This window comes from Pararge aegeria, chromosome 15, assembly GCF_905163445.1.
Source record: "Pararge aegeria chromosome 15, ilParAegt1.1, whole genome shotgun sequence".
Lineage (NCBI taxonomy): Eukaryota > Metazoa > Arthropoda > Insecta > Lepidoptera > Nymphalidae > Pararge > Pararge aegeria.
Genome location: NC_053194.1, coordinates 7,012,326 through 7,039,993, shown reverse-complemented (window position 1 = coordinate 7,039,993; position 27,668 = coordinate 7,012,326). Strand labels below are relative to the sequence as shown.

General features: G+C 33.6%; 1 protein-coding gene across 1 annotated transcript in view; it reads left to right on the top strand.

Annotated features, from left to right (window-relative positions):
* Positions 1 to 375: 375 nt before the first annotated feature.
* LOC120630065 (trace amine-associated receptor 6) overlaps positions 376 to 27,668 on the top strand; it is a 62,523-nt gene continuing 35,230 nt past the window's right edge. Inside the window, exon 1 of the mRNA XM_039899201.1 lies at positions 376 to 625. The gene's annotated coding sequence lies outside the window, so the exon portion shown is untranslated. The remainder of the gene's footprint in view (positions 626 to 27,668) is intronic.

The following is a 27,668-nucleotide window of genomic DNA, read 5'->3' as shown; positions in this document are numbered from 1 at the left end:
CAATATTTATTATATTCTATCTTTCGACTGTTTGCAGATGATTGTTCTAAGATAATAATTGTTTGAGATTAAAATTAAGTTAATGAAGTATCTATACTTAAAAGTAATTCGACTTTGATATTTTCAATTAAGAACTAAAAAGCAAACTTATAATTATTCATTATTCTGCATAAACTTTACGGCAACTTGGAGACTGATGATTAATATCGATTTCAAAATCAACAAACTGTGTCACTCCCAAAACTTGAAAACCAGAAATAACGTTCGGAAAATTAAATAAGAGCGGCTGAAATATATTCACGAATTTCAGCCTGTGGGAGCGTGTAATATTTTATCAACTTCCAACTTAAGACTCCAGTCGTGTTCCAGCGTTAGTCGAGGATGGACGCGCACGGTGATTCAAATTGAACTATCTCGCTACAGTACGAAAATGCTGTGAACATTTCATTACATAAAAACCTTCGAGCTTGAAACTTTACAGTGCTGATTGTGAACATTGAAGTCGAAGTTAATTTTTAGGGTTCAAATTTTCCCATGTGCCGACAATTTTTTTTCAGTCAGGATTTCCGAGTTGTCTGTGCTATAACTATATCACCATGAATTTTGACAGAGTTGACGGATAACGGTGAGTGAAGGGTGCTTGTTTTTTAATTAAGTTTTGTTTGAAAAATTCAGCGATTTAGATTTTTATTTTGGTGAGTTTTCGTTTAGTAATGTCACCAACTTTTTAAGGGATTAGAAAAAAGAAACATAGTATTCTGGGTTCGTTCAGTTCATGTTATAATAAAAGGTTTTGGCTTATTTTTCATGGATACCTTAAATTTTATATAAATCAAATCTTCGATTAACGTAAGGTTTTGCTTCTAAGGTCTTGCTCTTATGAAATTCGTATCAAACTCTATTAATCTCGAATTTATATTAGTTTTTTAAGCAACTCATCGTAAAATAAACTTAAGTTTTTAGTTCATGAATGTAGTTATCACATTAAAGGTAACATATAAACTCCTTTGTACTTTAAGTGTTAACAGAAGTAAAAGGGATTTGATGCAATGAATTCAAACAATTCTGTTTGGTAATTAAGTCTAGTTTGTTGTGATTTTTAGGCAATTACACATTTTGACCAAAAAATACAATAACTTCAATTGACTTTCTCATTTATTTACTAAAAGTAACAAAAAATATAAAAAAATATATCGATAGTGGCCTCTGGCTGAAATAACTGCTGCCATCCTTCGTGGCATGCTTTGCATATGCTTTTAAAATATGATTCTGAAGGTAATTCGGGACCTAGCTATGGATAAGTTCCAACAATGTGTAAAACACATTTACGTACGTTTATTACAGCGAGGTTACTATACAAGGGATGAATTTCTTCAGCTACCTCGTGATACTTTGGAAGCAGTCAGCTCCACTCTCGCCTCCCATAAGATGGAAAATGAATGTAAATGTTGACGTTGGAAAAGAGCAACTGCTGAGTTTCTTGCTGGCTAGAATTATTATTATTATTTCAATTATATTGGCAGAATACGCCTTCTGAAACGGTGGTAGTTCACTGCAAACAGACGGATTTGACTCTTCTCAAGTCCTTATAAAGTTGACCTACTTACTTACTTTGCTAAGGAGTCCGGCTACTGGCTACATGCACTCCCTTCAGGTAACCTGGGCACTATGTTAGACCACACCACTCTATCGGTGGTGATTGGTCTTAGGCTTGGCGCCTCTATAATTCAGCCTCATCGATGCCACTGCGGTGACAGCGTTGACACCTACGGTCACCATGGACTCTCCTGTTCAAGAAGCGCTGGTCGCTTCTCTCGCCATAGCACCATCAACGACATCATCCGACGTTCTCTAGCTACCGCTCACGTACCAGCTGTATTAGAACCTATTGGTTTGGCGCGGAGCGATGGCAAGAGACCTGATGGTATGACGCTCATACCTTAGAGGCTTGGAAGGTCACTTCTGTGGGATGCAACTTGTGTTGATACCCTAGCTGCATCACACACCCAGGCCACTTCGTCAATGGTAGGTGCGGCTGCTTCCAGTGCCGAGCAGGCCAAGAGGCGTAAATATGAAAACCTGGATAGCAGCTTCATTTTTGTGCCTTTTGGAGTAGAGACTTTGGGACCGTGGGGTCCGGAGGCAAGAGCCCTTTTCAAAGAATTATCGAAAAGGGTTATCGAGTCTACCGGTGATCCTAGAGCGGGCAGTTACCTTGGCCAACGAATTAGTTTGGCCATCCAAAGGGGCAATGCTGCCAGCATCTTGGGAACTGTGCCTCGCTGCGGTGGTTTCGAGGACGTTTTAGATTTTATTTAGTTTTTAAATAGTTTATTTTAGGTTATAGTTATGTATTAATAAAAATTATATTTTACCTACTTAAAATAAATGTAACTTAAATTTCAATTAATCTTTAAAGTTAAATAACTGCCTAAAACTGCCAAAAACAGAAGTTTAATGTTTTCACCGTTTATGTAGGTATGTATTTGAGTTTATTTATTCCACCGTTAAATGCATAGCCATACTGTAGTACCTAAGAGGTACCGATAGAATTTTTGCTTTATCCCGAACGGCACTTGTAATTATATATTTTTTAAAGTTCTAGATTATGTTTACTGTATGGCCATTTTCATATTATGTGAAAATTCATAGAGTTATAGTGATTAGATTTTTGAAAAACTCTCCACAATCCAAAGTGATCAAATCGTATATTAAACTTACTTTGAATAAGTACAAATGAAGACGTAATAATATAAAAAAAGGATAACTCCAATTGATAACACCTTTATTTACTAAAAAAATAATAGTTTTCTATAGTGTGGCTGAAATAACTGCTGCAATACTTCGTGGCATGCTTTGGGCGAGGTTTTTTTGAAGTTCCTGGGGAGTTCGCCGGTCTCCGACTGTGTATATCGGCTTCTAGCAGTCTACTCATAAGTCATACGCTAACACTCACCTTTTTAACATCTACAAGATTGTTTTTGATATTTTTTCTGGTAGACTTCCGATTTTAGAAAACTTGGCTCAAAATATATCGATCATCTCTTATCTCGGTCTTCTTTTCGAAGAACTGGTTACTTGAAACCTAGTCGAGGTCCGCTTAGCAGTGAAATGACTGACACCTTACCGTTCCGATACATACCACTGAGTACAGCCTTCTTAGAGAATAGTCACTATGTTATCAGCAATAATTATCTTGTTTGGCATTTACACCATAAAATTTATTACGAAAAACTAATTTAAACAACGTTACATTAACGTTAATTAAGTAATATATTTATATATATATATATATATATATATATTATAGTTATATTTATATAGATATATGTATAATATATATATTTTATTTATATATTTGTATAATTTTAAATATTATTTATTGCACCACCTACCTCTTTTCTATGTTTTTTCCTTTTACGCCATTGGTTGCCTGGAAGATATCGCTATGTAGCGATAAGGCCACCAAATTGTACTCTCTTGATATGTATTTATATCTCTGTAACTACTTTTTTTCTTTGGTATACAATAAAAGTGTATTCATTCATTCATTCATTCATTAACATCATCATTGAAATTACAAAAAACCCTTTTCTGATTTATTTATATCCTTTTATAATTTAGCACAATATCTAAACTTAAACTGCGAACAGATGCTCGAATCAAAAATAATATTTTTAAATACCTTTGTAATTTCCATTTTATTTTACTTTCCAATACTTTTTTATACCCAGACAAGTGTTTCTAATTAATTGAATCCAAAAAAAACCTCTTTCGTCTCCATAGTTGTACAAAAAAGTTTAAATTCCCGTTTTTTTTACAAATGGGTTTATTTTTTGATTCATCTTCGTTAATTGTGAAATTACACAATTAGTATCGTAATTTTTTTTTTTAATAAACAAAAGTAAACTTAGTTAACTATTCTATATTAAAAAGCTTGATGATTAACATTTTTCGACTGTTATATAAAACAACTACATGACTATAATAACATCATCAAATTTTAGATTTTTAGCTTTTTGATTCAATAAAGACATAACAATGTTGCATTGTTATCCATTTACAAATTATTCATTCAAAACTTCATAACAGACAGACGAGTACGGAGACTGTGGAACTAAATAAAAGCTTGTAAAAAAACTCAATTCTGATATTCATTTTGTATAATTAATGCTGAATTTTGACTAATGGTTTGAAAGCTGGGCTTTTTGTAAGGGCTTTTCAGTTCTGTTTACGTTGAAATTACACAATTTTTGTATGAAAAAGGCGCGAAAAAGGTCACCTTGTTTTTAAGTCTTCTTTTATAAAAGTTACCCGTTTGGTATTACAATTTCAGGAGTGTTTTATAAACTTTCTACTTTAGTTAAAATTATGTTAAGTATTCGTATTACACAAAGTAAAATTTTTAAATCTCTGTCGCAAAAAGACGTTTTATAAGTTTGGCCACTCCGACTGACTGCATGTATTTACCACCGTAGCTTTGAAACTGGTAGACCGATTTTGATGTGGTTTTTTGCATGAATAATAATATAAAGGTTCTTTGATATATTGTACGGTTTTAGTTAACGACGGGGTTACTTGGTCGATTATCATGTAGTTTTTGCAACACTGTATAAATAAAACTTTTACGCTTACGTTTGGTATTAAGTGCGTTGGGGTGACGGCAGATTAGTATACACTTGCCAGCTACCCTCTTTTTCTCGCGGGTGTCGTACGAGGCGACTAAGGGAATTGTCGGAGAATGGACAGCTGCGTCCTCTGTGCTACTACTACCATATACTGCGATAGTAAACATGCCTGCCTGGCGTGGTCATTATAGGCAAACGCTCCTTGTGGGAAGAAACCTTTAGTCCAGCAGTGAACTGTTATATATGTTCTATTGATTGACGTCTGGCATGAATACTTATAATTAAAATCGAGGATTTTTCTTTCTTTTCTTCTTTCCTATTTCATTCAAAATTAAACTTAATACGTGGCAATCATGGCAATGATCACTGGTGACAGACGTGGCGAAAACGTGGAAAACAAATTAGTGTTAACTTAGTATAGTCTGTGCTCTATGCCCTACGGTTAGTAGTAGTTTAATATGTAGTATTTGTCGTTTTTTTTTTTTGTTATTATTTTGTAGACCTACATTTATATTTGTAATTATTGTTAAGTTATAAGGACGTAGTGTTTGTATTATATTTGTTATTTATCAATAATTTACCCATAGAGTATACAAACACTACGTCCAGACCATTTCACTGTCCGCGAAAACCCGTGACCTTTGGTCCCTACTGAAAATCAGCTTTGCAGTATTCCTTGGCAGTTACTGCGGCACAGAGCTGAGTAGGTGACCCGTTGACCACAACGAAGCAACATACATTTGATTCATCTTTCTGATTCATAAGTATAATTAATGTCCCTGTAAATACCACTACTGCCTAACGTGCTCAATGTAAGTTAGAAAGTCAAGAGCCTGTAAATTAACCAGCCACCCATGATGCAATACATACAGAAACTGGAAAAATATTCCGAGAACAAAAACAAACAAGGCAACATAAATAAATAGTTAAAAGTGCAAGATGACTTAAAGTATAAATTCAATACCTTTGTCAAAATAAAGTACCTACCGGTAATATCAGCCAATTTTAAGCTTCGTTACTTCCACAATTTTCGTGTTATATTTCTCCTCTTGGAGTATAATTGGTTTAACTTTTCTTTGGCTCCTGGCACTTTAGTTGAAAGGTTCGGTAAAATGATTTATATCCGAAATAATGAAGACAATAATATTGAAGGCTGATAAATAAATTATTCACTACTTTACTATATTTATTACTTTTACCTAAGGTTCTACTGGTTCTTATGTTATTTATAAACACGCATTTTGTGTTTCAAATTCACATTGTTGTTAACAATGAGAGTGAGTGACATTTAAAAGCACGCTGCTTCATTTTTAACAGAGAAACCTGTAAACTTCTCAATATTTTTGCCCACAAGATCTCAATAATAAAACGAATCTAAAATCTTCAGATCAAATAATGAAGTTAGTAGAGGAATTCTGATTAACAGAGAGAAGTAAGAAAAGTATAGAAAGACATAATTTGGTCATTCGATTGACGTATAACGACCATAATGTATAGAACATTATGGTCGCTATACGTTTTTACATGTCATCAAAATCATATCAACCCATTACCGGGCCACTACAGGGCACGGGTCCCCTCTCACGAAGAGAAGGGTTTAGGCCGTAGTTCACCACGCTTGTCCAGTGCGGATTGGTGGACTCCTCATGCCTTTGAAAGCATTATGTAGAGCTCTCAGGCGTGCTGGTTTTCTCACTATGTTTTCCTTCACCGTTGAAGCAAGTGATATTCTAATTGCCTAAGACGCACATAACTAAAAAAAGTTAGAGGTGCGTGCTGGGATTCGAACTCGGCCCTGAAATTGAAACCGAAGTTCTAGCCACGTGATTTTTACGTATAAGTACTGGTACGTAATAAAAAAATCGATTGTCTGTAAATTCGGTTTACTGACGATAGTTAAACGTGACAACGTCATAAGAGAATACTGATGGAATGGTTGCATTTTTCAAAAGAAAATTTAAATTTTATTTCTTTGATAGATATTTTGTACAATAAACATAGTTTCTATAAACAATTGACACCACATTCACTTTTCACTGCACTTCATACTTGACGAAAACATGTAAATGTATTATTGTATAGCAGCTGTCCACGTGGACGCATCGCTCACTCAAGTAAGTGAGAGTCAGATGTCGAACGCTGCCGAGCGCGGATGCCGATTGTTTCTCTTGCCCTCTCGCTTGCACTTCAAGTCTTAAATGGAACACCTCAAAGCGAGGTAACGCCGCATGTTGTTATGTTTTTTCGTGCGTGCAGCCGGCTCCATCAAATTATAAGACGTTGTCACGTAAAAAAAATAACTGCTTAAATGGTCATACCAATTATCAGTTTTCAGTATTGTGGGCGTATATAGACGTAGCTTAACTTAAGCTCACCGAGGTACGTTCATACTTTTTGCACGAATACATATGGTGAGTTTATGCGTGAGTCTTATAGATATTCATACATGAACCCGGAATACCACACTTGTGGGCAGTCTTACAAAAATAGATTATACATGGAACAATTTTTCGATATAATAATGAGCTTAAAAAAATAATGGCTTTAAAAAGTTAAGGATGGCATTATTTTTACTTGAAGTTAAGGTATTACCTCCTTTAATTCGTCTTACCCTTTAGAGCCCTTGGATCTGATTAAAGTGTCAGGATTTTCTACTTTAATTAAATAACAGCTAACGTTACTAGAGTAGAATTTAACTCCTGTTGGTCGATAATGAACGGGTTCTAATCACTAATGGCCTCATTGTTCTAGTTGTTGTATTTCAACTGCGAATCATGAAGTACTGGTTCGATTCCGTGTTAGGTCACAACTCGTTTGCGCTTCTAGTGCAGTGGTGTGCTCTGTGATCTCATAATTGGGAGAATAACAAATTATTACTTTTCACACCTTTTAATACTTTTATATAATTTTTCCTTTATGCACACTAAAGACACTCACATTACTTTTGATTTTAATTTTTTTTTTGATTTTAGATTAATTTTAGATTTTAGATTTTTAGTTTTTCATTTTTATTAATTAGTAATACTTTAACGATTTTATGACACAAATGTAACATTTTACACAAATGTGTGACAATAAATACGATTTTTCTTTATTTCTTTCTTTTATTTTCATTTAATGAGGTCATTATCATAGACATCATCAATCCATTATAGTCCCACTACAGGGGACGGGTCTCCTTTCAGTATTAGAAGGGTTTAGGCCATAGGACTCTAGTAGGCTCCACAACGCTGGCTAAGTGGCGATTTGTAGACTTCACACGCTATCGAGAACATTACGGAGAAGTCTCAGGCATGCAGGTTCACAATGTTTTCCTGCTGTTAAGCAAGTGATATTTAAATTGTTGAGGTAACTTATGTAATTTACAGCATAACTTTGGGTTAATTATAATATCAGAATTTTCTTTGGACTGGACTGGTGGACCATCCTACCCTCAAAGAAGCCGCGAGAAAAGCATACAACGGTGCCAAATTTTGGATCGATGACTTGAACTCAATGTAGAGAGCACTGCAGTTTCGATATTTACCTCAATTTCAGCATCAGTAAATGCGATGTTCACGCTGACATTTATAGCTTCTTACACGGTTTCACACTGTCATTAAGTTGTTTTTCTCAGAGTATGCCTGTGCCATTATCTTTTCACAGAAAACGTTAGACGCCATTGTTTTACAAGATAATATATTAACTTTGCAAATAAAATGTGCTCTGCAACGCTTGAGATAATCGCAAGGGAATTTTATTCGAGATTCCAGTTATCTTCACGCCCTTAATCTATCTTGAAGAAGAACAATATAAAAGCAATATTTTATGCTCTTCTTTAAGACAGGAATATGAAATTCTGTTAATTTATTAAAAATATTCATTTAAGTTTAAGTCAGTGGTTGTGATTGTTCAAAACGCGATGGTTACGATAGCTGAAGAGATGCATGTTTGAATCTTGTCGGTTCCATCGATAGTTTAGATTAGATTTAACCCTGTAATACCTGTGAAACAAACAAAAGGCATTTCGGAAATTAACTTAAAATATGTCAAAATCATAATAGACATCAATCTTAGTCTATAAGCTTCCCACAGCTGGCACGTGCTCAAGACGATATCATTTGGATGAGGATTGTGTGTAGAATGTTCAATATAAGCTATAATATCTATAAATTTTAATATCTCGATCGGTGTTCATTATTTTAGAATCATTAAGAAACTAATTACGGGTATGTATTAAATAACTTGATAGGAAGCCCACCGATATTCCAATTTTATTTTTCTATATTTATCTCGACATTAACATTAATATTATGTAATAATAGATATCGAAGTGGTGATAGCGCATTGGGTAGGAGTTCGACTATACTTTCGGGAGACCGAGTTCGGATCCCAGCACGCACCTCTAACTTTTCTAAGTTATGTGCGTTTTTAATTAAAATATCACTTGCTTCAACGGTGAAGGAAAACATCGTGAGGAAACCTGCATGCCTGAGAGTTCTCCATAAAGTTCTCAAGTGTGAAGTCCACCAATCCCCACCGGGTCAGCGTGGTGGACTACGGCCTTAACCCCTTTTCATTGTGGAAGGAGACCCGTGCTCTATAGTGGACCGGTAATGGGTTGATGTGATGATGAATAATAGATAAATAGCTATTTACTTTATTTATTTATTTTTCTTTAATTGGAAAACCAACAGTTGTAGATACTAAATAGTTAAGAAATTGGTTGACTTAAAACTAATAACAGGTTTCCACAGATAAGTCTTTTATAAACAAGGATAGAGCCCAGTAAAAATGCAGCAAACTGTAACTAAATATTAAGTTTACCTAGCATGCAACAGTTTATGTACTAAGTTACGACGTACACTGTTCTTATTACCATAACATAAGTCAATTTCGGGGTCAATGTAAACAGAATATTTGGACTTTGTTATTGAATCTCGCCAGTCACTATTAGAGCAGCATGGTGATTACCAGTCTTATACTTCTATCCTCTAAGAGAGAAAAGGTAGTGTTTCGCAGTGAGTCAATAAATAACAATGTATCTAGAAAAAACTTCTTGAAGCGCCATATATCATTACTAAGCGGACTTCATTTAAAGTGTGTACTCATATTTCAAAAAGGAGAGAAAACGTGTTTAAACGATTTGTTTTTACCACATGCTTGCGGAGGTAGAGTAAAAATTAATTACTCAGACCCTATTATGGAAATGTTCGTTTGTGGTATGATTTAAATGTAACAAATTTACATTTGGGACTGTTAAAGTAAATAGAGTCAAGCGTTTCATGAATTGTCGCTGGTAAATGAGAATAATTTACGGAGCATAAAACAATTATGTTCATTTTGGATAATTGTGAAAGACTGGCACATGTACATAACTTAATTAGTCTAAAATAACTGTATTAAACCTTTCACTGATTACAAGCAGAACTAAATTAGTACCTAAAATGCGAACATAAACAGATGACACACAATACTGCGAAAATTATATAGAATAATAGTAGAGTTAGAGTAATTTTTAAATACGAGTTATGAACAAAAAAAAACAGATAATAAAGTTATTGGACGCTTATATAATCAAAATCTTTGTGGAGCACCTAGAGAAAATCATTATCTCTTCTTTTCACTTTTTAACATATAATATAAAAAAGGAACGCGTTAAAATATAAAACATTATTCAAACATATTTCATACTTGAAAAATTCTCTACGATGCTTCAACCCCGCTGAAGGAATTCAACTGATTTTATATTCGTACGTATGCGAAATAAATAAAATAAAAATATCGAGCGTTCGCTTGGTGGGAATTTAAAGTTTGTTGCTGGAAATGGATGTACTTGCAAGTGAAGTCGTCATTAGGAGAGTTCAGAGTTACCACACCTATTACCTGATAACCTTAACTAACTAACTGATGACATACTTTCGTCCTGCCATTAAGGCCTAGAGATCAAAATTTTTAAATAGTGCGTCGTGATACATAATTGACAATGATGGGTCTCTGGTATAAGTTTGCCCAGAGGCACTCAGCGAGCGATCAAGAATTAACATGTGATTAGAAATTAGTAGATCCATAAAATAACTAGAGTTACCGACAAAGCTCATCGAGTTACGAAGCTGAAGTCCCAAAGAACCGGGCAAATAATTTATACAATCCATGATAAGATCCCGCCATCCCACATTGGGACAGCGTGGTGGATATTTGCTCTACAACGCTCTCTCCTATGAGGGATCTCTCCCTGTCCTCAGGAGTGGGTCATTAAAAAGCATAGGTTGACGAGATCCTTGTAAAATCAGTTTTTTTTGTAATAAGCCACATATCTAGTGAGTTCAAAAGTACATACCTATGGAAATGTTGCTCGAATTATTTTCACAAAATACACAGAATCTCGAATCCCTAAGCTAAATAATATTTTTGTAGTGTATGATTTACGATCTATTATGTTTCCGCTGAGGGTGGGATTGTGTTCCAACAATATTTTTTCTTCAAAAATAATACTTTCACATCAAGAAAAGGACTTTGCTTAGTTCAGTTACGCTTAATAAAACGTACGCCTTAATATTTTTTTATTTTTAGCAACACTAACAAACTTGACAATTTTATAATTTATATTTTCATCATGATCTCAACCTCAGGATTTCCACAGCTTGGGGACCAATTCGGGATAAAAATATCTAAATTTTTACTTGTCTTGTCCGGTGAGGGAGGCTTCGGCCGTGGCACTACTAACCACCCTACCAACAAACACATGCCGCCAAACAATTCAGCGTTCCAGTACGATACCCCTTGTAAATCGTGAAGTGTGAGTTTTTACTGAAAGAAATCAGATACAGCCCTAACATCGCTTACAAAATTAAAATCAAGTGACTCCTGTCACTTTATCAGGTGAGCGTCGCTTAGAGTAGGTACTATGCGCGTTTCGGTCATTTATTTTCAATAACGTGAACACTTAGAATGTTTTAAATAGTATTTAAAAAAAAAAAAGTTTTTTATAATATAAAAAAAAATAAGATTTAATATTCCTACACCGTGATTACGTATGAAATATACTTATACAACCTTCAACTGTATTTCGTAATTCGGTGACACGTTGTTTAATACCATGTTCGACTAAAAATCACTGACTAGGTCCTGGGATCGATTCCCCGGTAATTAAATTTTGAAGATTACATGAATAAGGAATATTTTCTCTGTAGAGCTCTGGCATACTGCTCAACTAATGTGAAAACAGCACAAACTGTAGTCTGTTTTTACTCAATTTAAGAAATTAACTTAAAAGGGTCCAACCCTTACAGAATTTAATATAAACCTTTGATGTAAATATTACTTGTGGTTTAAAAACATGCCACAATTTGTTCAAAATATAATTTTATGACATTGGCTTTTGTAAAAGTAATTGCAACTGTCTAAAGATTATACCTTAACCTTTAAAACTGAAATTAGTAAATAGAATCAATTTAATTTACCTATGAGTACAATGAGGAAATATTATTATTTCGAATGTCTTTCTCTATTTTCAGTACTTATTATTATGGTAACATTAAATTCAGTAATTTTTGCCAATTTTTATATGAATGAAAAACAGATGGTTTTATTTCTTTAATTTTTAGTTTAGCTTATTTTCATGTTTTGTTAGTTTAATTGGAAACTGTACGGGAGCTATGGTGATACGCTCTATAGAAAGATCTTCTTCCGAGCGGTTGATCGTGCTCGGGGACCGAGGTTCGAACATGTATCTTTGGAAGTTGTATATATAGTAAATTTTTGTGAACATTTCGCAAGCGCGATGCAGGATTTTGTGGCGCCATCTAGTTTGGTGATGTGGTGACCGCTACAGGGACTTTAGACTTAGCAAGGCAAATATGCCATTTTCTTCCAGTTGACCTGGTTTTTCTGCTTTCTGCGTGGGTGTTATAGAATAGATCGTTTCTACTTCACATTGAACCCAAGTTCATTGTTTAGGTATAAGATTTGTAGTCGCAACGATTCACTAGTGGAATTATAAAAATGTCTTTCTTAATAATCAATGATGATAATGAGTCATAAGTTCAGAATTCAAATTCAATAATTCTTCACATTATTGTGAAGTGATAACTTAAAACTTAAGCTAGGAGAGTTCCGATGACGCCAAAGTCTAAGAAGAAGCCCACAACAAACTTAGCCGGAATGTTAATGTATTTTTAATATTTATAAGTCAGTGGCGACCTTTGGATATATAAACTGAGATACCATAACCAGGAGCAGTAGTATATAAAACAAAAAGCAATCTTTTTAAATATATTGATAAAATGATTAAGATAGACGGATATATCCATCGCTGAAGCATCCACTTATTGAATGTAAAGAAATGTGTCACGCATTTGAAACCCTATAACTTAAACCTTTTCATTTAATTTATTTATTAACGGACTTGACAAATAAAGTTTTCTACAGCAGCGCTCGAGGAAATCACAAGGGGATTTTATTTGGGATTTCAAAAAGTTTAACATCCGTTATAATCTGTGCTCAACAAAAATAATAAAAAAGTAATTTATTCTAAAAACTTCTGCAGTAAATATCCACAATACTTTAAGTTCAGAAACAACATTAAAGTGATTTATGATTGGGCATCAGTATTTGATAACATCGTGTCTACTATAAAATTTAGTTATAAAGACGAATTATCTAATCTATATGTGACAAAAGGTACTGATGCATGTTAAACTCAGTCAATAAATGTCATCAGCAGTGTGGTGACTAGTAATGCGTGGCTTTTTTCCGACTACTCAGATCCTGTAAAGGTCGCATGACATTGTAAGAGCCATATTTGAGATATGGAAATACTGAATACTGAATACTGAGAAGAAGAAGATGGAAATACTTATAAAGATCTTTAAAATCTAACTGGTATTTCTAGAACGCGCACTGAAACAAAAAAAACGCATTAGCTTTGTTATTCGTTTGCATACATATAGATGCATAGATTATTATTAGTATAGATTGCAAAATATAATCCTCATTATGTTTGACACTTGCTTTAATCATCAAAATATAATTTATAACATGCAACACAAAACAAAACTTAACTTGTGTGAAATTTGACGTCTACAATACGTATTTATGATGAAGGGTGTATTCTATTATCGTTTAGAACTTAAGAGACCTTCATAACAAATCTCCATGTTTGGGTCAACCCATCAAAATTAGGGTACCCGAGATAGGATAAAATAGCTAAAATATCTTGTCCCTAATGCCTCTAATGACGGTATAGCCAAGTAGGATGTTTGAGGGTCATATTGTTAACTTGTAAAGGCAAAACCCAAGATTTCGATTAAATGGACTACTTTAAGAACTTTTAGCTATTATCATATTAATAAATTCATCTCAGAAATAGTATCAGAGCCTTCAGCCATGGCGTCTGTTGGCATTTACCTGTCTTTTTCTCTTATTAGACCTCTTTGTATTGTGTGTTTTTATATTCATAAGAATGTATTTATATATTTACGTATGTATATATGTTATTTTAAAACCCATCTGTCTCTTTTTATGTCCTCTACAGTTTGGTTGCCTGGCAGATATCGCTTATGAGCGCTATGGCTGTCAATTGTAAAACTTAATTTTAATGTGTAGTTTTATTTAGTTTTCTGTGTTTTTTGGTTTGCAATGAAGTATACTTTCTTTCTTTCACTTCCAAAAAAGCCGTGCCGATATAGCGTTTTGGTATGATTTTGCGTAGAACCAGAAAACTATTACTACATAACTGCTAATATTCTGCCAGGTCAGATTGCAGTAAAAGGGTCCCTTTAGTAGAGTATAAAGTGTTGTTTTTGAATTTTGGTTTAAATTGCTCAGCTGTTGTTAGGTGGGTCCATGTAATTTAATTGATAGTCTCGTTGGCTTAAAAATTATCCCTTGCCTTGAAAGAACTGGGTCTGACGTAAACATTCTTCACGCCTTCCATCCACTCGCTTTTATTTTTAGAAACTCTTGTTTAGTAAGAATCTCTCGATTGCTTTGCGGGCGCTACAAAGAAGTCTTTCGTTTGTACGTTCCTTGGCTTTTCTTTGTAATCTGTTATTTCTATATAGACTAGGAGAGGAATAAAGATACACAGTTAATTGAACAAATATGAATAGTACGTTCAATTTATTTTTTCTTATTAATTTTTCGGTGATTTTCAGGTTTTTTTAATGTATACGTGTTTTTAACGTATAACGTGTTTTATATTTTTATGTCACCTAAGTAGTATTTCATATTGAACCTACGGAAACCTTTGTGTTGTTTAACGCTTTTTGTCTGTCTGATCTGAAATAATATTTTTTTTAATGCCATATATATACATTTTGATAATCTGTGGTAAAGACGAATCGATTGACACTCCTTTTATTAAAAACGAGGATAATCGTTTTGATTTCAACATTTTTGCCTAAAAGGTGCCTAATAGGTCTATTCCATACATAGTGAAATACTCATACGTTAAGTATGACCCCCTTCTACTACCTAATATTTTGTAAAAAATAAAGTTTACTTTTAATAAGATGTTAACTTTAATGCAATGTACCTTTTGACCACTGAAGTTTACTATTTCCATTTTCGCTTTAATTTTACTGCTAACAGCGTTTATGGTTTCAAAGCGTAGCGGCACACTAACGATAAATTAATTTCTTGGTGAACCGTTATCCATATTTGAATAACATCACTTGAAATAATACTAAACGCTGTAGTTTATCTATTGACATATAAAATAAACAATAATAAAATAGGATAAAATGTTTTGGAAACGAGCTCGTATAAATAGACAAAAAAAAGATCAAAAGTAAAAAAAAAGCCTTTTATTCCAAATATTACGAAAGTGGAACTTTGATAATAAATATAGGTTAAAGACTAAAACAAAACTATTAAATAAGTTTAAAGTTTAATTTTGTTTTGTATTTGATAACTTTTTGTGTATTATTAATAAAGGAGCTGATGTTGAAGTGCTGAAATCAATATTTTGCAAAAGGTCATGAGTAGCTGACATTACCCACTAAAACGCGTAGAAAATATATTTTCGGAAAAAAAAACAGACTTTCTAAAGCAACTAAAAAGTATGAAATATATATTTCTTATAAAAAATTTAAGTCTGTGCCTAGTTTAATGTAGAAAATAACTAGATACTTTTCTTGATACTATAGGTATAACAGAAACTGTATATAAAGTATATTTATACTTAGTAATTTTACATTTAACATCGCATCGTACATACATATTCTATGATATAAAATATGAATTTCTTGCGTTTTACTTGCTATAGAAAATATTTTTATTCTCAATATTTTTTTTCAGTTCATCAAAGTCGCCCACAACCAAGTCGATGCATGGTTCTGTTATTGGTAATATTTCGGGTTCAAATGATCTTAAGCAAAGCGTCATTCGGCCCACATCTCGAGTGCTTCTAGGTAATTCCTTAGATCCTCATTGATCAGCGTATGGATAGTAGTTAATAATAATTCCAGTACTTTAACATTTAACACCTAATAACGACTAAGACATCTGGAGGCATCGTTCGAGGCAGGACTGAAGTATATCGAAAATGTTCTCGTATTCATATCAAAATACCAACCGGCACGATGTCATAAACATTGGCTGTGAATCAACTATAATTTTAATTATTTCTTCAAAACTATTTAATAATTAAATAACAATTATCAGCGCTTTCTAAAAAAATATCAATTTAATAAAATATCTGGCAAGTATGAATTTACAGTTATCAAAATTTTAATTATTTACCCACTTTATAAAATTATTGAAATTGATGATTGGCTCCAAATGTATGTATTTTAAACGAATTGAAATTTGCTTATAAAGTTTTTATTCCTCTCTTACTCTATACCTTTTTGTTATTTGTAAACAGTTTAAATAGTCCTGGTCCGGTCTTTTTACTGATGCGTCAGTGCGTTCAGTCTCTGTTTAAGGCGCTCTTTTAAAAACACAATTTTATAAAAGTGTATTATAATGTCATAAACAGCGAGGCCTTCTTGGCTGAAATTACAGTGGAGGCTGCAAACTTAATTACCGTGATAATTTAACCAAGGTTCCTTCGATTACCGCTAGGTATAAGGTACGGTCTCAATTAAATACCGGAGAGATGCCATTAGTTTAGAAATATAACGTTTATAGTATATTTTACGAGAATTATTTATCACCATCCTTAACTTATTTATGTCCGACTGTTGGCCATATGCCCTCTTAAGTATAAGGATCTGTTTGGTGTGGGGTATAAGGATTGAAGAAATTATAAATTACACCACACAGATTCTCCTGCTTTTCGCGGAGTATAGCAAATTAAGCTTAATTTTGATAATACAAATTTGATAAGGTACCTTACATTATCGCATTTATGATATACCCTTTATTTTATTTGTGATAAAAATAGAGAGTACTGCAAAACCTAAGAAACATCAAAATTTCATAAAAAACTGTTCAGCCATGTTTATCTATGTCATATGCAAAGTTCTAGCAAAAAAGTAGGCTATATTACTTTCCGGCTCAGAACTTATTTCAATGCAAAAGAATACCAATAAACGCATTTTTGGGATTGCAAGACGTCAGCTATACAAAAGTTACCAAGGGTAGAACAGACGGCGTGGCAACGCCCTTTGCGGTTTCATTCGTCTTCAAGATTAAAGCTACGTCATTTGTACAAATTATATATAGAAAGCCCTTAATTAAGGCAGGTTTCAGGGACGTAATTACGCTGGTGAAAATAAACCTACTTCACGGTTTGCTTATTTTCGGGGAATTATTTGCACGAAAAAAGATTTTAGTTTATTTCTAATTGCTATAGTTGCTAAGTTGTTTATCAAAAGTAGGTAATAAACTTAATAGAAAAACTACGAAAAAGCTATAAAAAACACATTCAAGTGGTAACCCATAGCAAAAGACCGAGAGATAGTGAAAAAAATAAGATTGGACGCGGTATGGGTGGCTGTACATTTTTATATGGTCAATACTATACGGATTTAATATTTAATCTTAATGCAAGCTTTTATAGAACTAAGTGACCTTGTCACACAGAACGACATACAACAATGAATATACTTTTATTGCACACAACAAAAAGTATATAAAAAAGACAAGTATAACAACACAACGTAGTATAGTTTTTCTTTTCCCAATCACATTAGTATTACATACTAAAGCATGTAGATATAGCCATAGATACATGATCTAAATACCTGCATTCTAAGACGAAGACGAATAGTACTATTTATATCAAAGAATCTTTAGTGTTTATGATATTATTATAATAATGGTATGTAATACGATGCGTTGAATATTTATAAAGACCATAAATCCATCGCAGTGAGCAGTAGGCGACCCATTAGAAGGACCTTGCCTAATGGACTGTGACATTTCTCCGTTTATGTGTAAGGGTCCGACCTCAATGAATTACGGATGCTGCCTACATCCTGAAGGTCTAGGAGAGGGTTAAATCCTTTGAAAGAGTAATGATGTTAATGTTGATAAGAGATTTTACAAAGATACTTATTCTCATAGCCGTAGATGCAACAGTTTTGGGGATAACCCGATATTCCTTCACCAACTCACTGGTATATATGTTATTACTATTTTCCTATGTGTGATAAGATAAATTTTATTGCCGCTTCCTTTTAAAAAGATGTGATTGGGTGGATGACCACCACTGATAAATAAAGATGTTTTATATTTTGTAATTCTCGATTTATCTCTAGTTAGCTCTTAACTACGGGGCCTTATTACCTCGCAATAGGAATTAGGTGGTATGTATCGAATAGGTGTAATGTGATTATTAATCCTAACAGGTTTCTACATACTATTGTAACGACAGATTTTTCAAGAAATTCTTATCTTGACCACATAGCTTGCAAAATGCCACTACACGTATGCTTCACAGGTAAGTTTCATCGTGAATATTAAATACAAGTTAGTTAAAATTGTAAGAAAGTTTATGTCATGAAAATTAAGCTTAATTTGCTATACTCCGCGAAAAGCAGGAGAATCTGTATGGTGTAAATTTTAGTTTCTTCAATCCTTACAATGAATAATTGTTAAGTCAACATCTCCTGAAGATGCTCCGGTTTCGGAGCGAAATGTGCGTAGATGGTACATTGCCGAAGATCTGTTTGGTTCGGAGTATAAGGATTGTAGAAATTATAAATTACACCCTTTTTGCGGAGTATAGCAAATTAAGCTTAATTTTCACAATATATCATGGATTTCTGCAAAGTAACACCTGCTTTTATCCAAGTTCCAAGTTCGTTATCATCATCATCTTCATCAAAATCAACACATTAACGGCCCTACAGGGCACGGGTCTTCTCTCAAAATGAGAAGGGTTTAAGTCCACCATGCTGGTTCAGTGCGGAGGGGTAGACTTCATACGCTCTTGAGAACAATATGGATTCTCAGGCATGCAGGATATTTTCCTTCACCGTTAAAGGAACTGATATTTAATTGATTAAAACGTGCATAGCTCGAAAGTATGGAGGTGGGTGCCGAAGTTTGAACACGCTTCTCCCAAAGCTTTACGACTAAGCTATCACAGCTTGTCAGGGACTATTGAAAATTTATTTTGTGATGTAAAATGACACACATTCTGTAAGACCTAGCCAAACTTTAGCAATGTTTTAGAAATTTAACTCTATAAACGTGGGAAGGTAGGTACATGCTTTTCCGCTTTTGCCCTTTTCTGTACCCACGCGATATTTCCAATACCAAATTGAAATCCGTTGGCTCAATAGACTTTTAACTTTAGCTGAATAGGTATATTTGATTCTTTTAAAATTCTCCCCATTTTTGTAGAAAAGAGAAATGTGTGGAAAGTTACTGTATTGTAAAGTGTTCTAAATTTAAGTGCAGATGCGAAATGGCAGCAAAATTTTAGAGCATCATGATTGGTGACAAATAAATTACTTCCATTAAAATATGTCAACCCAAGTAAATGATTAATGATAATAAGCCAAACCATTATTAGCAAAACAATAAAGCGATCTGAATTTTCATAAAATAAGTTATTTTGTAAAGTAAAAGACGAGACTGAAACAGGCTTGTTGATTAATCGCAAAATGGAGGCGTCGTTTACGCTACGACAGGCCTATGTCAATAAACTTTATTTAGAACTACCTTAAAAGAGACTTTTGATTAAAAATAAAAGACTAAATTTGTTCAACAAGGATAAAGGCTTGTGCTAGGAATGGGTGTGACATTCTACATTAGTCTCTCCAATGAGGTTCAAACACTGTTAATTTTATTGTATACTAGATGTAACCTGCGGCTTCACTCGCGTAAATTACCGAACGCATCGCACTGCTAAATAGTCTTCACTTACCTCAATAAATCAGATACCAACGTAGTGCCAAATATATAAACCTATGCTATTAAGTACAGATAACATATTTAAACACTGATGAGACTTAGGCGTGGTCGAATAATATACCTGTTCTTGCTCTTGAAGCTTTAATCGCCCACTATACACGCTTTATGTATTTAGTATCGTTAATCCTAAAGTGAGGGTTGCTGTCCACTGAGGAGTTCTGTCCTCTTCCTCAAATTTTTTATCATCAGATCTACATGGAATTAGGGCAAATATAAACTGACAGTATAATTTATTATCCAGTACATAAAGAATCATAATCAGTTAACATTTCACGGAGTTATGGTGTGAAATCGCCGAACACCTGCATTCCCTCTCCGAAAAGAACTGCGCTGAATTTCGGGATAAAAAGTATCTTATGTCCTACCTCGTAGTATAAATTCTGACCATACAAAGTTTAATTTTAATTCATTCAGTAGTTCCAGCGAGATGCGTGGCCATACAGACATACAGATAAAGATGAAAAAAATTACAGTTTTGGCCTCAGTATCGATAATAGAGTGTCCCCCAAAAAATTCATCTCAGTAATTAATCATGAAAAAAAAAAAACAATATTAAACTCATCTGCTGAGTAGGTTCAAACAATATTACATTATACAAAATTACCTTCGAATTCATTTTTTAAAAATACATAAGTAAGTCCCATAGGATGTTTGAATTTTTCGCCAACAACAAGCTAAAGTTATTCTAACAATATTTCATTCATGGGGTTGGTTTTCGGAATTCCTTTCTAAGTTACCTCCCACTTAAATTCACAGCGTTCACCGTTGCGCCATATTTATAAAGTGTTCAAATATTCAATAGTTATTCACGAGATTTAATTTGCATCAAGATTGCATAATAGCCAATAGCTAATCTGTCAACAACAGAACTGACTGATTCACACAGTGACATTCCACTTCCACCAGACCTACAAACATAGTGTACTGTAAAAGAGAAAAATTTCGGACACCACCCAATGAAAAACGCTCCCATTTAAATGGAATCCCGCATAAGCATTCTATTCAACTTCGAAATACCAATGGAGCTTTTAAAATAGGTCGTCCTTTTCAATATCTGAAATATCGGCGGGAAAAGGACTGAATTTATACGTGACTTATTCAGCGGTTAGGATCCTTTTAAATACAGTTGATTTGAGAAGCTAAACGCAACCTACACTTGCTGTGTAGCGCTGAGCGTAATTTAAGTATTTATTAAGGTATTCATAGGTAGTTGATATTTACTGTTTGTCATGAAAACTAGAACATGTTTTTGCTTCGACCCTCTTGATATCCATTATTCAGTGGCGTTGTTGAATACTAGAATTTGAATATAGCCATCCCTAACTTATTACGTTGTATCCTTCCAGTATAATGTATGTTAACGTTGTATACGTTGAATATCATTAGTTTAACTTATAATATCTTCGTCCTTTGAAATTCAAAGACATTTTTTTCCGGGAATTGATTTTAATTCGCTAAAGCATGGAAGAGTTACGAAAATAAATAATAAGTTAAAATACTTTAACAAAATATAGTTACTATGAAAAAAATATATACTTTATAACGATACTTAATACTTAGTTACGATACATAAAGTAAACCGCATATTAAATGTATTATCAAGTAACATAATAATGCTCAAATAATTTCTGATCATATTATTTAGGAGAATGCTTTAGACTTCATAGTACAAGATCGGGCGTTAAGTTTTTATCGCTGTATAATGATCGGCAGCCTATGTCAATTTTCAGTTATTTTCATGTAATAATAATTGAAAAACAGCAAATTCCACACACACCTAAAATATTTTTCTTTTACATCTAAAAAAGTCTTGAAATCTACATCTTATACTAAAAATACTTACTTACTAGGTCAAGGAAAAAGGCTTTATTAACATATACTGAAAAAGGGGTTTTAAACCTCGCAGTTCTTTATCATGCACAAAAAATTTGCAAAAAATATCGAAGCCATAATCTCCAAAATATTTTCGTATATTACAGAACAAATGAAATGATAATTACTTTTTGTACACGCAGTTTTATAATAATATTTTTTTGCAAATATCGAATACACTGTGTATTCGATATTTGCAAAAAAATATTATTATAAAACTGCGTGTACCAAATAAAAGGTAGGTATAATATTTTATTTATTTTACAGTCGAATAATTAAGCCTTCTAAAGTTTCCGGTCTGGGCACGGTGCACTATTCCTCGGTAAGCGAGGCTGATTTACACTTAATCGGTTGATATCCCTATCCCTACTTAATATTATAAATGTCAATGCAAGTTTGTTTGTTACGCTTTCACGCAAAAACTACTTAACCGATCCTCATGAAACTTTGTACACATATTCTTGGAAGTGTTAGAAGTAATATAGGATACTTTTTATCCCGACCATAAGCTCTTATCATTTGGGAGAGGGAATAAAAGTTTTTGACGATTTTACACCATAACTCCGACAAATTATAACCGATTTAAATAATTATTTTTGTACTGTAGAGTACTAGTAGAGGTAATAACATGTGTTTAATTTTGCCCAAACTTTGTGTAGATCTGATGAATGTGGTTGGAGATAGAGGACAGAACTCCTCAGCGGATAGCAGCAAACCCCTCATTTAAGGCTTAGCGATACTGAATACTTAGAACTACAACTTAATTGAATGCCACATCAAAAAACAAAATCAAACGCAGACGAAGTCGCGGGCAACAGCTAGTTTTTAATATAATTATGTTTCATCGCATCGTAGAGTGGAGCGATTGTTGTCAGTCCCCTGGGTTTTATGAGCTTTGAACAACCGGACGTGCCAGTTTAAACGTAATGTTAAAATTGAAAAAGATAGCGAAAACTATGTAACGTTTAATAAAACGACGGAAAACGCTCAGTCTATATAAATGCAGCTTTTTGTGTGTTTGTCGGGGAAAGTGCTTATTTCTGCCACTAAACTGCTGTTACTCTGGTTTGTTCTGAAAGGCGTGGTGCCTTGAGATGGGCAATTTGCTTGGTTCGTCAATTATTAAAAAAAAAACGCTGTTAATATTCATTCCATAAGAGAAAGGTCTTTAGAGCATACTGCTTTAGGTCATTATTGACCTAAAATAGTTGAAATTACACGGGCATTAAACATTAAACCTTGGTTCTATTAATCCATAGTCGACGTGCTAGCCATTAGACTATGAATTGTGTAGCTTACTGGTATTTGTTAACACAGTTTATAATTTTTTGTTAAATTTTTTTTAATATCCTAACAAAAACTAAAAGACTAATGCGGATATTATCTATCCTTGTATATGTAACAGAGATAACAGACGATCCTTCCTTGTCATATTCCACAGACGGATAAGTCTTTATAGACCCTTATTTTTATCGACAATGTTACCGTACAAAATAGTCTAGCTGAGTTTTATTCATTTAGCTCTAAAAATAATATTTTTTACTTTGTCATTCCGATCAACAAGCAACGTTTTCAAATAATTGGATTTTCTGCTTTAGCTTTTTTCTTATTGCAAATCTAAAATTGTATATAGTTCTATCGATAGTGATATTGTCTGGCTAAGGGCTGATGGATTGTGTGTCATGAAACCACCATTGTTATCTACGATTTATCTTAAAAAATTGTGAATGTGGTCGATTATATTGGATTTGATAGTTTTGCACATTTTTTGCAAAAAGCTTCATAAATTACATCCGTCCGTGTTTATTACGGTTTTTAACAAACCTGTGGTAACCTTAGGTTTCCATGGAGTATAAAGTAACCTATGCTACGCTTCGTCCTTTCAAATAACTGTATGCCAAAAATAAATTAGATTGTTGGCTTAGTGGGGGTGTCAAGGAAGGATAAACAAATACACTTTATAATTTTTTAATATTAGTCAGGATATGATCGGTTTTTGTACCGTAAAACTGAAGTTCCATGCGAATGACGTCACGGGAAAACTATGATAATTAATATATTTATCGCGTTATACCCAGTTCCATAAATACAGGCTCCTGGTCCGCTTCATGCATACAAATTTAGCCGGACGATTTACATCTGGGTCACATATGTTCTTACCGATTTATTCATAAGCATTAACATTCACTTTGGTGCACCCTTGCCAGGGATTTAATACTAGTGTTTACCCGCGACTTCGCGTACAATCATTAAAAAGTTTTCCTAACAAACTTCCATCCGCTTATCTACGCCTAACCGCCCATGCTATTCAGTTTCATAAAGTTCTCTTTGACTTTTCTTGTTCCGCGACTCCTTAATAGCGTTAAAAACTAAAAACTTTCAGAAATTGAGCTGTTGAATGCAAAAAACATTTTCAAATCCGACAGGTAGTTCCAGAGGACCATCCGGAAGCTATTTTCGCACTTTCTTATTTATATTCCACATAATTTCCAACCTATGAACAGCTAGACTACGGCTACATTTCTGACTTTCATATTAATAAGTTGAACTCTTCCAAGTATGTACTTTTTCTTGATATAAGGAAATAATAACACATACCGATGTAAAAGGAAAAAAGATGACATATTTTCTATCCATCATTTACTCGATTATTTCCATGTAGGGTTATGTTTTTTTTTTGTATTTTGACAAAGTCGTTGCGTCGTAATTAATGGATTGTTTTTGTGTTAAAATAACGGAATGATAAATTGTTTGAATTGAATAACGACATAAAATTGTGTTGTTTATAAAAGAATGTTTGTTGAAATTTAATTCATTGTTTAATAATACTAAACTACTCGAATTACTCATATGAAACTCTAGGTTAGGTCTACATTTTAACTGCCTCTATGGCGAAGTGGTTAGTGTATTTGACTACGGCTCGACGGCCCTAAGTGCAATTTCAAGGTCGGAACAAAGATGGATTCGTATAACGTTTTCTGACAAAAAACTATGATCACAAATTTAGATTTTGGAAATTGGTTTTGATTGACGTTCGGAAACAAAAATCTTTAAAGCCCGAAAATCCGCATCGGAGCAGCATAGTGTATATTCTTGAAAAAAACCTGTACGCCCGTGAACATGTGGACAGCCAGCAGTAGGAAGTTAATAGGTTGACAGAATGATGACGATAAAATATGTATCCAGAGATTGACGGACGAGCGCCTTTAAAAGAATCTTTTTACTGTTGATAAGTGATAGGTCCCTTATCAAAAAGAAAAAAAAAACATTTTATTCCAATATAATTCTAGTCCCAGTAATAGAATACAAGGTTTGAACGTGATCATCATGCTTCAAGGGATTCTGACACTGAGTTCAATCTATTGGGATTTGTTTACAAATTGAAAAAAAGGGGTCGAAGCTGTGTTCGATAGCTATAAATTGGCAGGTTTGAGATAGGTGTATACCTACCGGGATAGTGGATTCAACCACGTAGCAACCCGCATACAATTAGGGGGCACTCGTACCCTCGTAATGTATCAATTTGAATGAAAATGGTCTAACAGGGTGCCATTTCGGAATGCCCGGTAGGTCCTTCAATCAAACAATAATGTATCCGGTAATCCAATAATTACCGGATACATTATTGTTTGATTGAAGTCAGTTTATTGAATTTACGTAGACAAGGTGCCTTATTCTGTATGAAATTTAAATCTTAAGAAACTCGTCACTCTATTATCAAAATGAAGCTTAATTTGCTATACTCCGCGAAAAGCAGGAGAATCTGTGTGGTGTAATTTATAATTTCTTCAATCCTTATACCCCACACCAAACAGATCTTCGGCAATATACCCTCTACGCACGTTTCGCTCCGAAACCGGAGCATCATCAGGAGATGTTGACTTTACAATGAATAATTGTTAAGTGAAAAATTCGCCAAATGTGTCGCCTTTTATACCTTTCTGACCCCCACCTAAAAAAAACCACCGTCACTCGTCAAAACCATAGGTAATACCTACATGTATTTTAAACCAACTTTAAACTGAAGGTTACTATAGAACTATTCTAATCTAATCTTAGTTCTGTGGTAGGAGCAAATATGAATGCAGTTGTTAAACGAGTAGGTACTTTTTGACTGGACCCTTTCGTGTCGAGAATTTAAAAATATTAATTCACCGTCATACATTAGGAGCAATCCATACGCATTTACTTATAAAAACTTATGTATACGAATATTATAACGCGTAAAGATGTGATTGTATGTTTTTTGTAATCGTAATACTTTGATACTCCTGTACCGATTTTGATAATTCTTTAACCCTTGGAAAACTTTTTAAAGTAGTAGAAGAATTAATTAATATTATATTTGATTTTAGTATATATAAAATTTTAGTCTGAAATAATGTTATTTATAAACTAGGCCAGATGAAAAAAGCAACGGTAGTTGGTTGCATAGTTTAAGTGAAAAGTAAAAAAAAAAAAAAAAGTAAGGCATGAAGGAATTTATGTCTATGAGTAAGGTATCCCAGTGGTCAATATTATATTTTACATTACGACCCTTAGTAAACACGGGTGAAACTGCAGGAAACGTATACACGTGTTAACGTATAAGACACATAACAAGGATTTAGAGATATCCTACAAGGATGAATACGCGGGAAACCGTTATAATATACCGTCTAATACGCATTGAGCATTCCTATTGTTATCACATGTCAAGACCATTCTTGTTACAGCTGGTCGATACTGCGGTTCGACGTTGTGATTACAGTGACAGCACAAAGGAATGAGCAACTATTCAATAATCCCAAAGATTCTAAAATAAAATGAATAAATGAATATATTACGACAATACACACGTCGCCATCTATCCCCAAAGTAAGCATAGCTTGTGTTACTGTTACTATAATATGATGAGTATTTTATATTTTTTCTAAACACCTATAATATATAGATACCTAGACACTTAAAAACGTTCATGTTCATCACACAAATATGTTCCAATTATGGGAATCGAACCCACAGCCTTGGACTCAAAAAGCACTGCCCACTGCCTCAATCGGTCGCCAACAACAAATAGTAGGTAATCCATCAACGTCTATATTGAAAGCAACACTACACAATTTTTACAAATTGCACTTGTGAAGTGTCGTTTATAAACAACATATTAGTATTATATATATTATTATTGTATAAGTTTAAAAAAAAAAGGTAAAGAATAGTGTAATTTTACACAGGGTAGCTGCGTCAAAAGATTATTGGCTGGAACTTGGCTGACATTGTGTCGTAATAGGTCCTTTCAAGTTTCATTGATTACGATATTTGCGATGTAGCTAAGCGAAGAGAATAACGAGAGTTGTACCAAGAAATTTCTAAAGTAATGAGCTTTGACGGTTGATATTTTTTAAGGCTGTGGTTTTATCGCTATTCAATACGCCTCGAGGCGTTTCTCTCGTTTTTAATTAAAATAATAACGATAGCAGGTATCATAAAATACAAATAAATAAAATTAAATAAATCATATCTTTGATTTGACAGTAACAGCCCGGAGATGGAAAATTGACAATGTCCACCCCCGTGCCTTCAAGTAATATAAAGCTATTAAGCGATAAGGCCGCCTCTTGAATTCTACTTCTTTCTTCATGTTTCGGTTTTTTTGAAGTGAAACTTCTTTCACGAGACGCAAACACATAAAACAGAGATACAAAAATAAACGGTATATTGCAAATTATATATTAACAAGATTGGTAGGACAAAAGGCGTGCACAATCAAATCATCTATTGGAATGTCACAAAAATGTAAAAAGATTGTGTTGTATAAATTCAAATCAAATAAAA